The sequence below is a fragment of the Ranitomeya imitator genome, chromosome 1, assembly GCF_032444005.1.
Source record: "Ranitomeya imitator isolate aRanImi1 chromosome 1, aRanImi1.pri, whole genome shotgun sequence".
NCBI lineage: Eukaryota > Metazoa > Chordata > Amphibia > Anura > Dendrobatidae > Ranitomeya > Ranitomeya imitator.
The window spans coordinates 353208589-353222924 of record NC_091282.1 but is presented as its reverse complement, the minus strand read 5'-3'; the positions used below and the strand labels follow the sequence as shown (position 1 = coordinate 353222924).

The 14336-nt window shown below is 49.9% G+C and overlaps 1 protein-coding gene across 2 annotated transcripts in view; it reads right to left on the bottom strand.

Moving 5' to 3' along the window:
- LOC138672445 (uncharacterized) overlaps positions 1-11640 on the bottom strand; it is an 86865-nt gene extending 75225 nt beyond the window's left edge. For both annotated transcript variants that reach the window (XM_069760419.1, XM_069760438.1), the window contains exon 1: positions 11401-11640. The gene's annotated coding sequence lies outside the window, so the exon portion shown is untranslated. The remainder of the gene's footprint in view (positions 1-11400) is intronic.
- Positions 11641-14336: the final 2696 nt, after the last annotated feature.

Genomic DNA, 14336 nt, shown 5'->3' with positions numbered 1-14336 from the left:
GAGGGTTCGGTGACCCCTCCTCAAAGGGGGGGTACTGTTGTGAATTCTGTTGTCAAGCTCCCTCCTGTGGTCGTGAATGGTACTTCGGCGAGTTCCGTCTATGGGCTCCCTCTGGTGGCTATGAGTGAAGCTGCGGCTTCTGAGGTTCCTTACACAGGTGACGTGGTTTATCCTTTGGTTGGCTGTTCTATTTAACTCTTCTCAGATCGTTACTCTAGGCCAGCTGTCAATGTTTTTGCATTCGTTCAGTTCGCTCCTGGATCTCTCTGGTGACCTGCCTTCTCCTGCAGAAGCTAAGTTCCTTATAGTCTTATTTTGTTCTCTGTTTTCTTGTCCAGCTGGTTTTCATGATTTTGTCTTGCTGGCTGGAAGCTCTGGGATGCAGGGTGGCCCCTCCGCACCGTGAGTCGGTGCGGAGGTCTTTTTTGCACACTCTGCGTGGTCTTTGTAGGTTTTTGTGCTGATCGCAAAGTTACCTTTCCTATCCTCTGTCTATTTAGTTAGTCTGGCCTCCCTTTGCTGAAAACCTGTTTTCATTTCTGCGTTTGTGACTTTCATCTTTACTCACAGTCAATATACAGTATGTGGGGGGCTTCCTTTACCTTTGGGGAATTTCTCTGAGGCAAGGTAGGCTTTATTTTCCTTCTCTAGGGCTAGATAGCCCTTAGGCTGTGACGAGGTGCCTAGGTCTGGTAAGGAGTGCTCCACGGCTATTTCTAGTGTGCGTGATAGGATTAGGGCTTGCGGTCAGCAGAGTTCCCACATCCCAGAGTTCGTCCTGTATGTGGTTTAACTATCTGGTCATTCCGGTTGCTCCTAACCACCAGGTCATAACAGCGCCCCACGCATCCTGCCGCCCTAGGCACGTGCCCTCAAGTGCCTAGTGGCAGATACGGCACTGATTAGGAGATTAGATTGTGTTAAGATAAGAAATAGTTAAACCAATAGGATGTTAGCTTATGGGAGGAGCTAGAGAAAGGGTGAAGAGAATGTGTTCCGGAAGTAGTTAGAGTTGAATAGAAAGAGGAACAGTGAAGTGTTTGACCAAAGCTGTATTATGACAGAGGCTCATGAATTCAGGCCCTACGAGTAGACAGACACAAGAGCACGAGCAGATTTGGGCAGCATGAGAGAAACAGTGGCTAGGCTTATGGGACGTCAAAGACCTACGGTCTTGGCAAGGATTGGCAGTGTCATCCTTTACTTTTGCCCAGGATGGGGAAAATGGACAGGGAGTGCCAGGAACAACCTAGACCGGCTGCTTAGGGAGCTGCGGTACCGTAGGATGTGGTACGGAACAAATGGTGACAGGAAGAACCAGGGATAGTTCAGGGAAAAACCTGTCCATCCTGTTGGAAGATTGCTGTGCGGTGTCTGTATCCAAGCTGGATGAGCTAAGTAAACTTGTTATGTTTGAATTAAACTTGGACGCTGATAGTTATTGTGTGTTGCTGCAGAAGACCAGGACCCTGCAAACTGAGGAGATGTGCCGGAACAGCAGCCCCTCGCCATGACTATCACCTCGGCCCCCGTTACAGAAGCATCCGGAGACCACAACAAATTTATCCAAGTCTGGTGACCCTGGATCCTATTTAGAGATTCACCAAACTTCCAATCATTATTTACCTGATCAAGACTATTAGTAGGTGGTATCAGCTGCACAAGCTCTCCTCCTCCCCCTCTTTTTATTTTTTTCTCTCTCTCCTCCCGCTCTCTATCTCTCTTTTCCCCTCTTCCCTTCCTCCTTTCCCTTCCATTAGTATCAATATCATTTTATCTTTTAGTAAAATCATTCAGGATATACAGTTATTGGGTCAATCTTGCACTCTGGCCCGGTGACCCTAACGGAACTTGTTAAGTTAATACCCGGTGTAACAGGCCAGATTAACACCCCCGCACAGAATAAACCCGGGCTTAAAGTGGCCTAGGCCAGATTATACCCTGGGTATATACTGGCCTACGCCAAACTATACCCCGGGGTATAAATTGGCCTAGGCCAGTTTATACCCCTCTGGGCCAGAATATACCCCGGGTATACTATGGCCTAGGCCAAACTATACCCCAGGGTATAGTTTGGCCTAGGCTAGATTATACCCCTCCCAGTCAGAATATACCCCAGCTGCTGTAGATCAGATTTTTCACGCTTTTGAGAACCATTGAGTGATATACTTAATAATGGGGCACCAGTCATTGCACAGAGGCCCCAGACATCGCACAGGATTGAGTGATATACTCAAGAACGGGGCTCCAGAAATCACACAGGGGGTCTCATACAGCGCACAGGGGTCCCAGAAAACGCACAGGGGGCAGAGACAGTACACAGGGGGCAGAGACAGCACACAGGGGCCCCTGTGTGCTGCCTAGGACCCTGTGTGCTGCCTGGGGTCCTGTGCACTGCCTGGGACCCCCGTGTGCTGCCTGGGGCCCCTGTGCGCTGCCTGGGACCCCGTATGCTGCCTGGGGTCCTGTGCGCTGCCTGGGACCCCGTGTGCTGCCTGGGGTCCTGTGCGATGCCTGGGGTCCCCGTGTGCTGCCTGGGGCCTAGTGTGCTGCCTGGGACCCCGTTTGCTGTCTCTGCCCCTGTGTGCTGCCTGGGGCCCCGTGTGCTGCCTGGGACCCGGTGTGCTGCCTGGGTCCCCCATGTGCTGCCTGGAGCCCGTGTGCTGCCTGGGGCCCTGTGCTCCCTGGGCCCCATTCACTCTCTCTGCCCCCATGTGCTGCCTGGGGCCCATGCACTGCCTGGGGCTCCATGTGCTGCCTAGGGCCATGTGCGCTGCCCGGGGCCCCCATGTGCTGCCTGGGGCCCATGTGCTGCTTGGGGCCCCATGTGCTCCCTGGGAACCCGTTCACTGTCTCTGCCCCCGTTTGCTGCCTGGGGCCCCCGTGTTCTGCCTGGGAACCCGTTCACTGTCTCTGCCCCCCCCCCCCTCCCTCATGTGCTGTCTGGGGTCCCGTGTGCTGCCTGGGGCCCCGATATTGAGTATATCACTCAATGGTTCTCAAAAGCCTGAAAAATCTGATCTACAGCAGCCTGGGTATATTCTGACCCATAGGGGTATAAACTGGTCTAGGACACTTTAACCCCAGGTATATTCTGTGTGTGTGTGTGGGGGGGTGCTTCCTATGGAGGGGGTGCTGCCTTATATATAGGATCTGCCTTTGGGGGGTGCTGCCTTATATACAGGATCTGCCTATGGGGGGCTGCCTTATATTCAGGATCTGTCTATGGGGGGTGCTGCCTTATATATAGGACCTGCCTTTGGGGGGTGCTGCCTTACATACAGGATCTGCCTATGGGGGGCTGCCTTATTTACAGGATCTGCCTATGGGGGGTGCTGCCTTATATATAGGATCTGCCTTTGGGGGTGTGCTGCCTTATATGCAGGATCTGCCTATGGGGGGTGCTGCCTTATATATAGGATCTGCCTTTGGGTGGCGCTGCCTTATATACAGGATCTGCCTATGGGGGGTGCTGCCTTATACTACAGGATCTGCCTATCCTATGGGGGGGGTGCTGTCTTATACTACAGGGTCTGCCTATGGGGGAGCTGCCTTGTATTATATTGAGGACTATCTGGCACATTATACTATATGGAGGTTATTTATGGGGGCCATCATACAGTGTGGAGATTACAGTGAAGGGGCCATTATACATTGTTGGAGCCATCAAACAGTTTGGAGGCTACTAAGGGGTCAATATACTGTGTGGGTGGTACTATACAGTGAGGGGGCATTATACTGTGTATAAGAGAGCATCATACTGTGTATAGGGGATCTGTACAGGGGGGAGACTAGGGTCATTATTAAATGTAAAGTGGGCACTTATTGCTATAGGGGAACTCAGGTTACTGTGACTATCAAAGGGGCACACAGGACAATATTACTTTCTAGGGGGCAAAATGTGGGCACTGTTTTCTAGGGCACTTGCACCCGGCATTACTATATTATAGAGGGTTGCTTTAGAATTTAGAGGGTACAGAGAACCACACAGCAGGTGCAGTAATAGGGACACATATGGCAGCAGTGGCTCAGTATTGGGTTATCAGGTGCAGTAATGGGGACACATACGGCAGCAGAGGCTCAGTATCGGGGGCAGTAATAGAGACACACAGCAGCAGCAGCTCAGTATTAGGGTATCAGGGGCAGTAATAGGGACACATACGGCAGCAGCGGCTCAGTATTGGGGTATCAGGTGGAGTAATAGGGTCACATACGGCAGCAGCGGCTCAGTTTCGGGGTATCAGGTGCAGTAATAGGGACACATATGGCAGCAGCAGCTCAGTATTGGGGTATCAGGTGCAGTAATAGGGACACATACGGCAGCATCGACTCAGTATTGGGTATCAGGGGTAGTAATAGGGTCACATACGGCAGCAGTGGCTCAGTTTTGGGGTATCAGGTGCAGTAATAGGGACACATACTGCAGCAGCGGCTCAGTATTGGGGTATCATGTGCATTAATAGGGACATACGGCAGCATCGACTCAGTATTGGGTATCAGGGGTAGTAATAGGGTCACATACGGCAGCAGTGGCTCAGTTTTGGGGTATCAGGTGCAGTAATAGGGACACATACTGCAGCAGCGGCTCAGTATTGGGGTATCAGGTGCAGTAATAGGGACATACGGCAGCAGCGGCTCAGTATTGGGGTATCAGGTGCAGTAATAGGGTCACATACGGCAGCAGCGCTCAGTATTGGGGTATCAGGTGCAGTAATAGGGTCACATACGGCAGCAGAGGCTCAGTATCGGGGTATCAGGTGCAGTAATAGTGGCACATATGGCAGCAGCGTCTCAGTATCGGGGTATCAGGTGCAGTAATAGGGACACATACGGCAGCAGAGGCTCAGTATTGGGATATCAGGTGCAGTAATAGGGACACATACGGCAGCAGCGACTCAGTATTGGGGTATCAGGTGCAGTAATAGGGACACATACAGCAGCAGCGGCTCAGTATTGGGGTATCAGGTGCAGTAATAGGGACACATACAGCAGCAGCGGCTCAGTATTGGGGTATCAGCTGCAGTAATAGGGACACATACAGCAGCAGCGGCTCAGGATTGGGGTATCAGGTGCAGTAATAGGGACACATACGGCAGCAGAGGCTCAGTATTGGGGTATCAGGTGCAGTAATAGGGACACATACGGCAGCAGCGGCACAGTATTGGGGTATCAGGGGCAGTAATAGGGACACATACGGCAGCAGCGGCTCAGTATTGGGGTATCAGGTGCAGTAATAGGGACACATACGGCAGCAGCGGCTCAATATCGGGGTATCAGTTGCAGTAATAGGGTCGCATACGGGAGCAGCAGCTCAGTATTGGGGTATCAGGGGCAGTAATAGGGACACATACGACAGCAGTGGCTCAGTATTGGGGTATAAGGGGCAGTAATAGGGATACATACGGCAGCAGCGGCTCAGTATTGGGGTATCATGTGCAGTCATGGGGGCACATACGGCAGCAGCGGCTCAGTATTGGGGTATCAGGTGCAGTAATAGGGACACATATGGCAGCAGCTGCTCAATATCGGGGTATCAGTTGCAGTAATAGGGTCGCATACGGGAGCAGCAGCTCAGTATTGGGGTATCAGGGACAGTAATAGGGACACATACGACAGCAGTGGCTCAGTATTGGGGTATAAGGGGCAGTAATAGGGACACATACAGCGGCAGTGGCTCAGTATTGGGGTATAATGGGCAGTAATAGGGACACATACGGCAGCAGTGGCTCAGTATTGGGGCATTGGGGCATCAGGGACAGTAATAGGGTCACATAGGGCAGCAGCGGCTCAGTATTGGGGTATCAGGGGCAGTAATAGGGTCACATAGGGCAGCAGCGGCTCAGTATTGGGGTATCAGGGGCAGTATTAGGGTCATATAGGGCAGCAGCTGCTCAGTATTTGGGGTATCAGCAGGATGAGGAGTTTGTGCAGGTTGGGAATAGATGGTGATGGCTGGAATATGAGAAGTGAAACGTGTCTTTGTTGTATTCTTTGCAGCCGAGTCCTGGCTGGAAGAAGTTGTCATGTCGGTCTGGGCCAGATGGAAAAGACATGAAAAGTGAACTATTCCATCAGAGAGAACGTCAGCGGTAAGACATTATCTGTAACTGTGCAGTGATCTCTTATATGTTCTGTAGGACTTGTATAAAGCACTGAACATATGGCGGTAATATCAGTGTTGGTCTTTATATAGAGATTATTTTCAGTAACAGCGCGCTAATATCAGGGTATAATATAAGGTAGTACACGTCTTAATTATGTAGCAGGCGTTGGGGTAGCCCCATCATAAAATATAAAGTAGCCCCCCTCATAGAATATAATGTAGCCTCCCTCATGGAATATAATGCAGCCCCCCTCATAGGGTATAATACAGCACCCCACAAAATATAATGCAACCCCCTCATAAGCTATAATGCAGCCCCCCCATAGAATATAATGTAGCACTCTCATATGGCATAATGCAGCCCCCTCATATAGTATAATGCAACCCTCTCATAAGGCAGCCCCCCATAGAATATACTGTAGCCCCCCATAGGGCATAATGCAGCTCCCCTCATATAGTATGTTGTAGCCCTCAGAGAGAATAATGCAGCCCCCCCCCCACAGAATTATAATGTAGCCCCCTCATAGGGTATAATGCAGCCCCCTGAAAGGGTATAATGCAGCCCCCTCCACCACCATCATTGTTTTCCCCCTCCACCCCCATCATTGTACTCATCACCACCTCCATCATTGCCTTTTCACACACCACCTCCATCATTGCTTCCTCCCCCACCGCCATTGTCCTTTCCACCGCTACCATCTTTGTACTTTACACCACAACCATCATTGGTTTCTCCCCCACCGCCCCAATAGTTGCCCATTCCAACACCTCCATCAGGGCCTCCTCCCACCACCATAATTGTCCTTTCCTCCACCACCATCATTGCCTTCTCCCTCACCACTCCATCATTGCCCATTCTACCACCTCCATCATTGTCTCCCCACCATCATCATCACTGCCTCTCCCAACCATCATTGCCTCCCCACCACCATCATCATTTCCTCCACCATCATCATTGCTTCCCCCACACCATCATCACTGCCTCCCCCCACCACCACCATCGCCTCCCCCCACCACCATCATTGCCTTCTCCCCCACCACCCCCATCACCCACATCATTGCCAATCTCCAATATCTCCAATACACACAAACACCACTATCTCACATATAGCACCACACACAGACAGCACCACTCTCTCACACGCACATACACACAAAACACTGCACCACCTTCACACACAGCCACACACACGCAGGCAGGCAGGGAAATACACACACACACAGCACCCTCTCACCTCTCCGCACATTCACAGCAGCCGCAGCACATCCCGGCAGCTTCCTCTCTGAAACAGCCGCTCTAAATGATGACGTCATCCAGCCGCGCTGAGTCAGACTGGAAGTGCCGGGCAGGAGGGCAGAAAGGAGGACAGCATGGGATCCCTGCAGCTCCGCTCCGGTGCCAAGCTGCAGGGATCGCAATTAGGGTTCACCGCCCTTTAGGGGCCCACCTCCGAGGCCCCGATTCAGCAGCAGTGTTAGCCTGAGCCTGCGGCTAACGCTGCCCGCTATTAAAGTGAAATGGTATTCACTCCTCTCCATGCCCATGGGGGCATGGGGAAGCGTGAATATTCATTTCTCTTTAGCAGCGGGGACAGGCTCCTGTCTCCAGCTGTTGCTCTCTGGCACCAGAAGGGCCCCCCTTGACTCAGGGGCCCCATAGCAGCTGGGTGTGCCGCTATTAGCAATACACCACTGGCTAGGGGCCCCTGGAGCAGTGGGGACCCTAGGCAGCGGCTTGCCAATATGCCAGCAGGTGTCAGTGCCTGGGCCCACCGGAGAATCCTCCGGTGGGCCAGTACGATCCTGTAAATAAAATATGTATTCACTCCCTTTCATATTATTTAATTTCATGGCACAATATGAAAACAGCAGTAATAATAATACACTGCTTAAAAAAATAAAGGGAACACTAAAATCCCACATCCTAGATATCACTGAATGAAATATTCTTTATTCATGACATTGTGGAATGAGTTAAGAACAATAAAACCTAAAAATTATCAACGTAAATCACAATTAATATCCCACGGAGGTCTGAAGTTGGAATGATGCTCAAAATCAAAGTGGAAAATGAAGTTACAGGCAAATCCAACTTCAGAGAAAATGCCTCAAGACAAGGAAATCATGCTCAGTAGTGTGTGTGGCCTCCACTTGCCTGTATGACCTCCCTACAACACCTGGGCATGCTCCCGATGAAGCGGTGTATGGTCTCCTGAGGGATCTCCTCCCAGACCTGGACTAAAGCATCTGCCAACTCCTGGACAGTCTGTGGTGCAACGTGACATTTGTGGATGGTGCGACACATGATGTCCCAGATGTGTTTGATCGGATTCAGGTCTGGGGTACAGGCAGTACAGTCCATAGCTTCAATGCCTTTATTTTGCAGGAACTGCTGACACACTCCAGCCACAAGAGGTCTGGCATTGTCCTGCATTAGGAGGAAACCAGGGCCAACCACACCAGCATATGGTCTCACAAGGGGTCTGAGGATCTCATCTCGGTACCTATTGGCAGTCAAGCTACCTCTGGTGAGCACATGGAGGGCTGTGGAGCCCTCCAAAGAAATGCTACCCCACACCATTACTGACCCACTGCCAAACTGGTCATGCTGAAGGATGTTGCAGGCAGAAGATCACTCTCCACGGCGTCTCCAGACTCTGTCACGTCTGTCACATGTGCTCAGTGTGAACCTGCTTTCATCTGTGACGAGTACAGGGCGCCAGTGGCGAATTTGCCAATCCTGGTGTTCTGTGGCAAATGACAAGTGTCCTGCACGGTGTTGGGCTGTGAGCACAACAACCATCTGTGGACATCGGGCACTCAGACCATCATCATGGAGTCGGTTTCTAACCATTTGAGCAGAGACATGCACATTTGTGGCCTGCTGGAGGTCATTTTGCAGGGCTCTGGCAGTGCTCCTCCTGTTCCTTTTTGCACAAAGGCTGAGGTAGCGGTCCTGCTGCTGGGTTTTTGCCCTCCTATGGCCCCCTCCACGTCTCCTGGTGTACTGGCCTGTCTCCTGGTAGTGCCTCCAGCCTCTGAACACTACACTGACAGACACAACAAATCATCTTGCCATTGATGTGCCATCCTGGATGAGCTGCACTACCTGAGCCACTTGTGTAGATTGGCATTGTCCTGCATTAGGAGGAACCCAGGGCCAACCACACCAGCATATGGTCTCACAAGGGGTCTGAGGATCTCATCTCGGTACCTATTGGCAGTCAAGCTACCTCTGGTGAGCACATGGAGGGCTGTGGAGCCCTCCAAAGAAATGCTACCCCACACCATTACTGACCCACTGCCAAACTGGTCATGCTGAAGGATGTTGCAGGCAGAAGATCACTCTCCACGGCGTCTCCAGACTCTGTCACGTCTGTCACATGTGCTCAGTGTGAACCTGCTTTCATCTGTGACGAGTACAGGGCGCCAGTGGTGAATTTGCCAATCCTGGTGTTCTGTGGCAAATGACAAGTGTCCTGCACGGTGTTGGGCTGTGAGCACAACAACCATCTGTGGACATCGGGCACTCAGACCATCATCATGGAGTCGGTTTCTAACCATTTGAGCAGAGACATGCACATTTGTGGCCTGCTGGAGGTCATTTTGCAGGGCTCTGGCAGTGCTCCTCCTGTTCCTTTTTGCACAAAGGCTGAGGTAGCGGTCCTGCTGCTGGGTTTTTGCCCTCCTATGGCCCCCTCCACGTCTCCTGGTGTACTGGCCTGTCTCCTGGTAGTGCCTCCAGCCTCTGGCCACTACACTGACAGACACAGCAAATCATCTTGCCATTGATGTGCCATCCTGGATGAGCTGCACTACCTGAGCCACTTGTGTAGATTGTAGAGTCCGTCGCATGCTACCACGAGTGTGAAAGCACAACCAACATTCAAAAGAGAAAGAGAAAGTATTGGTACTGAGCTGTGGTCTGTGATCCTCACCTGCAGAACCACTCCTTTATTCAGTGTGTCTTGATAATTGCCAATCATTTCCATCTGTTGTCTATTACATTTGCACAACAGCATTAGAAATTGATTGTCAGTGTTGATTCCTAAGTGGACAGTTTGATTTCACAGAAGTTTGATTTACTTGGAGTTATATTCTGTTGTTTAAGTGTTCCTTTTATTTTTTTGAGCAGTGTATATGGAGTAAAGTACATTAAGGTGTTAGGGTATACATTAAGTTAAAGCAAGATGATAGCATTATTTATTGATTAGCACAACTATTTGTGGTGTGAACTTTGAGAAACATTTCTCCACACTGGTTAACATTTTCAGACAAGTGCAAAAACAGGTTTTAGAGCCAGTTAAACCGGGCAGAATCCCCATTGCTGTAAAGAGTACAAGAGACCACCCCCTGTTCCCTCCACCCTACTCAGAGTTTTGGCATTTTATACAATGGACCAGTTGATGAGATGTTCCAGCTTCTCAATCCCTCAGGATGAGGTTAGCCATGGGGAAGACACATCAATAATGCTGTATTGTTCTCTTGCAAACTGTTGACTATGCAGAGAGAATATCAGTAGCACAATAGGTTATGTACTGAAGAGCTTGCAGTCAATATTTGATACTTCTTCAGATTGTGTTTTAGAATTTTTTTATTGTAGCATCTATAATGTAGTAAATAGTAAAAAAAAAATAAGTCCAAATATAAAATATGGTAAGTCAAAGATCAAACATGGTTACAATGGATACAGCTTTATTATTCTACTTCTTAGAATTGAACATATATTTGGACCTCGAGTTCACAGAGTAACAATTCTAGTTCTGTATGCACTGGGATTTGTATTTCTGTCCAGGCTGGGAGATACTGTATAAAGGTAACGTCTGTTAGAAATCCTCCTGTTCATTGCCAGTGATAATCTGACTGGCTTTTTGATGCTCTTGTACCTTGCTATATTCCCAGTGGACATTTCTGATTTTGACCTTGGCTCTTTAATGTGAAGCGATGGCTGGGGGACCACCACGGTGCAGGAAGACTACTATACACAAGATGAGGTGCAAGCAACAAAGGGTAGGTTTATTGGAAGGCAAAGAATGAAGGGAATGAGGAAGATGCAAACAGGGGTAGACAATTTACAAGAGTAATAAACTTAATCTTTTCCGTAAAATAGCACGGTGCTCCAGCTATAACCGACTCAAAATATGTCTAACAAGCAAATGTAAACAATAAACGAGTGATGATGCTACTCTACGTATAACCTCTCTGGCCTTTACTAAGCAGGCCACATGGCTCCCGTGTACTGACTATTGAAGCCTACACTAGGCCCTAACAGGTGCACCAAACAGGAACAAACTCACGGTGATGTTGGAGAATCAGGTCCAGTCCCAGGGGGGCCCCAGCAGTCCAATACGGTGGTGCGCACGGCTTTCTGTCAGCTCTGTAAAATGTGGTCTTCTCCTTGTTTCTGGATCCTAGGGATGCTCCTGGAAACTGTAAATCCCTTTCTCTGTATCTTCGTGGCTCTCTTGCCGCTATATCAGGACACAGTTCTTCTCTCTTTCAGCTATCAGCTCACACACGCTGCTCCAGCTCCACACCTACACTCTGCAGAGTAGTTTATTACAAATGATTATTGCAGGGGAGAAGCAGAACATTCCATCACACCAGACAAGGGTGTGCAGCCTAAGGGGGTGCAGCCTCTTAAAGTGACAGCGTGTTCCTTACTGTCCATAACAGCAGCATCCTCTTACATGCCTCCCTTCTTAATGATGGTTGTCCTCGGCCATCACAGCATCAGGGTTAAAGTGTAAAGTGTAATGGCGGAACGTGCAATGCGGAAACAGCACCTATAGAGGAGGCAACAAAGGTGTAAAAACAGACAGAGCACACTGTTCTACATATCGGACTGGTGGAACCCCTGCATTAGACCTCTGGGATCTACGAAGCTCTTGGCTGTCAGGTAAGGCTTGACTATCTTCGAGAGGAACACTTGTTGCAGGAGACATTGTGAGCTCTTGTCTGGTCTCGTCCTCGCATGGTGGTACTGGTACATCCATGGGATTACCGTCTCTGTGCGGCTGAGGACCCCCAAGTCAGGGGGACGGTCTACCACTCATCGATTTCACCATCAGACATGACAGATTCAGGAAGTGGAGTAGCGCCTTCAGGCGACGATGGCGTAGAACAGACCTCAGACCGGCAAGGCCGCAGCATATTTCTGTGAAGTACTCTAGGGGCGGATGCCCCAGTCTCAATCTGTACCTTGTAGACAGGGCCATTAGCATCGAGCATACTCGCTCGATAACTTTATATGGCTGTACTTCCCATCTCTCACTTAGTTTTCCCTTGGGGTGTTTCTCTCTGACTAATACTCGGTCTCCAGGTTGGAGCGGTAACTCTTGAGTCGGTTTGCGGCCCGTATGTTCTTTTCCTTGCAGTTGCTGACCCGCCAACGGCCGTATCGTTTGCAATCGTTGCCAATGCTCTTTCACCCATGAGGTGACAGTTCGCTCCATCAGCTCCTCTGGCTGTTCCAAATTCAGCTCAATGATCTCTCGTCCAGCTCTTCCAAACAACAGTAGATAGGGGGTATAACCCGTGGTGGAGTGGATCCGATTGTTGTAGGTCCAGACCAGTTCCGGCAGATAGTCTAGCCAAAATGCCTTCTTATCCTCGTCCAATGTTCTCAGCATTTGAAGTAAGGTTCGGTTGAAGCGTTCACAAGCTCCGTTGCCTTGAGGGTGGTAAGGGGTGGTCCGGGACCGCTCGATGCCATACATATGATACAATTCTTCCATCACTTTGCCTTGGAAACATGCGCCTTAGTCGGAATGGATGCGCTTTGGGCACCCATACACCCGGAGGAAGTCTTGACAGATGGCTCGCGCCGCCAATTCCGCAGTCTGATCTCTAGTCGGAGTGACTACTGCGATCTTAGAGAAATGATCGGTCATCACCAAACAGTATTGCAGCCCCCGGGCCGAGTGTCCCACGAGGAGGTAGTCGATCATCATGACTTCTAGCGGCTCCTTAGTTTGTATGGTCTGGATGGGTGCCTTCTGTTCGGTACTCTTAATGAGGTCACATACTCGACATTGCCGGCAAACCTCTTCCACCACAAACTCCAACCGGGGGCAATACACATACCGTTGTAACCATTGGTAGGTCTTCGTGGGGCCGAAGTGCGCTCCAAATTCATGGGCTTCTTTAGCTACTACGTGAGCCATTCTTCCTGGGATGACAACTTGCCAACCATATCTTTTGGCTGCTGCCTCTTACGATATAGCACTGACTCTCGCACCTCCAGTCTATCCCACTGATGTAACACACTCCTCATTTCAGAGTCCAGATCATCTCTCTCTTGTTTGCCAGGCTTCCGCTTTTGAGTTATCCACCATTTTATCTGTCTCAGCCCTTCATCTTCACCCTGAACTCCCATTCCTCATTGGTTCTCCCCAGGGACCGGGGTAATGAGCAGGCCTCCCTTCTTGACTGGGCTGCAACCATTGGGGGCTTAAACTTGCGAAAGTCTGGGGTTTCCTCCTCTTCGAGTTGCTCATCAAGATCCCCCACTGGAGTCTCCACAGTCACTCTTGACAGCCCATCAGCATTTGCGTTTTCGGTAGAGCGATAACGGATGGTAAAGTTGAACTTGGCTAGGCGAGCCACCCACCGTTGTTCTAAGGCTGGTTTCACATTTGCGTTTTTTGCCGCTGCGTTTTAGGGCAAAAAAAAGCATGCGTTTTTTTCCTATACTTAACATTAAAAACGCATGCATTTTTTGCATGCATTTTGCCGCCGCATGCGTCGTTTCTATGCATGCGTTGTGTTGCAGAAATGCAACATGTAGTAATTTCTAGCGGCGTTTTTTTGCCGCAAAAAAACGCATGCGTTTTTTGCCACAAAAAAAGTATTGCTGTCTATGTTAACGCTTGCGTTTTTAAGCACATGCGTTTTAATAGAAAAACACAAGAATACACTGATAAGCCAACCCCCAACCCTAACCCTAAGGGATCCTAACCCTAAGGGATCCTAACCCTAAGGGTTAGGATCCCTTAGGGTTAGGGTTAGGATCCCTTAGGGTTAGGGTTTGGGTTAGGATCCCTTAGGGTTAGGGTTAGGATCCATTAGGGTTAGGGTTAGGATCCCTTAGGTTTAGGGTTAGGGTTAGGATCCCTTAGGGTTAGGGTTAGGATCCCTTAGGGTTAGGGTTTGGGTTAGGATCCCTTAGGGTTAGGGTTAGGATCCGTTAGGGTTAGGGTTAGGATCCCTTAGGTTTAGGGTTAGGGTTAGG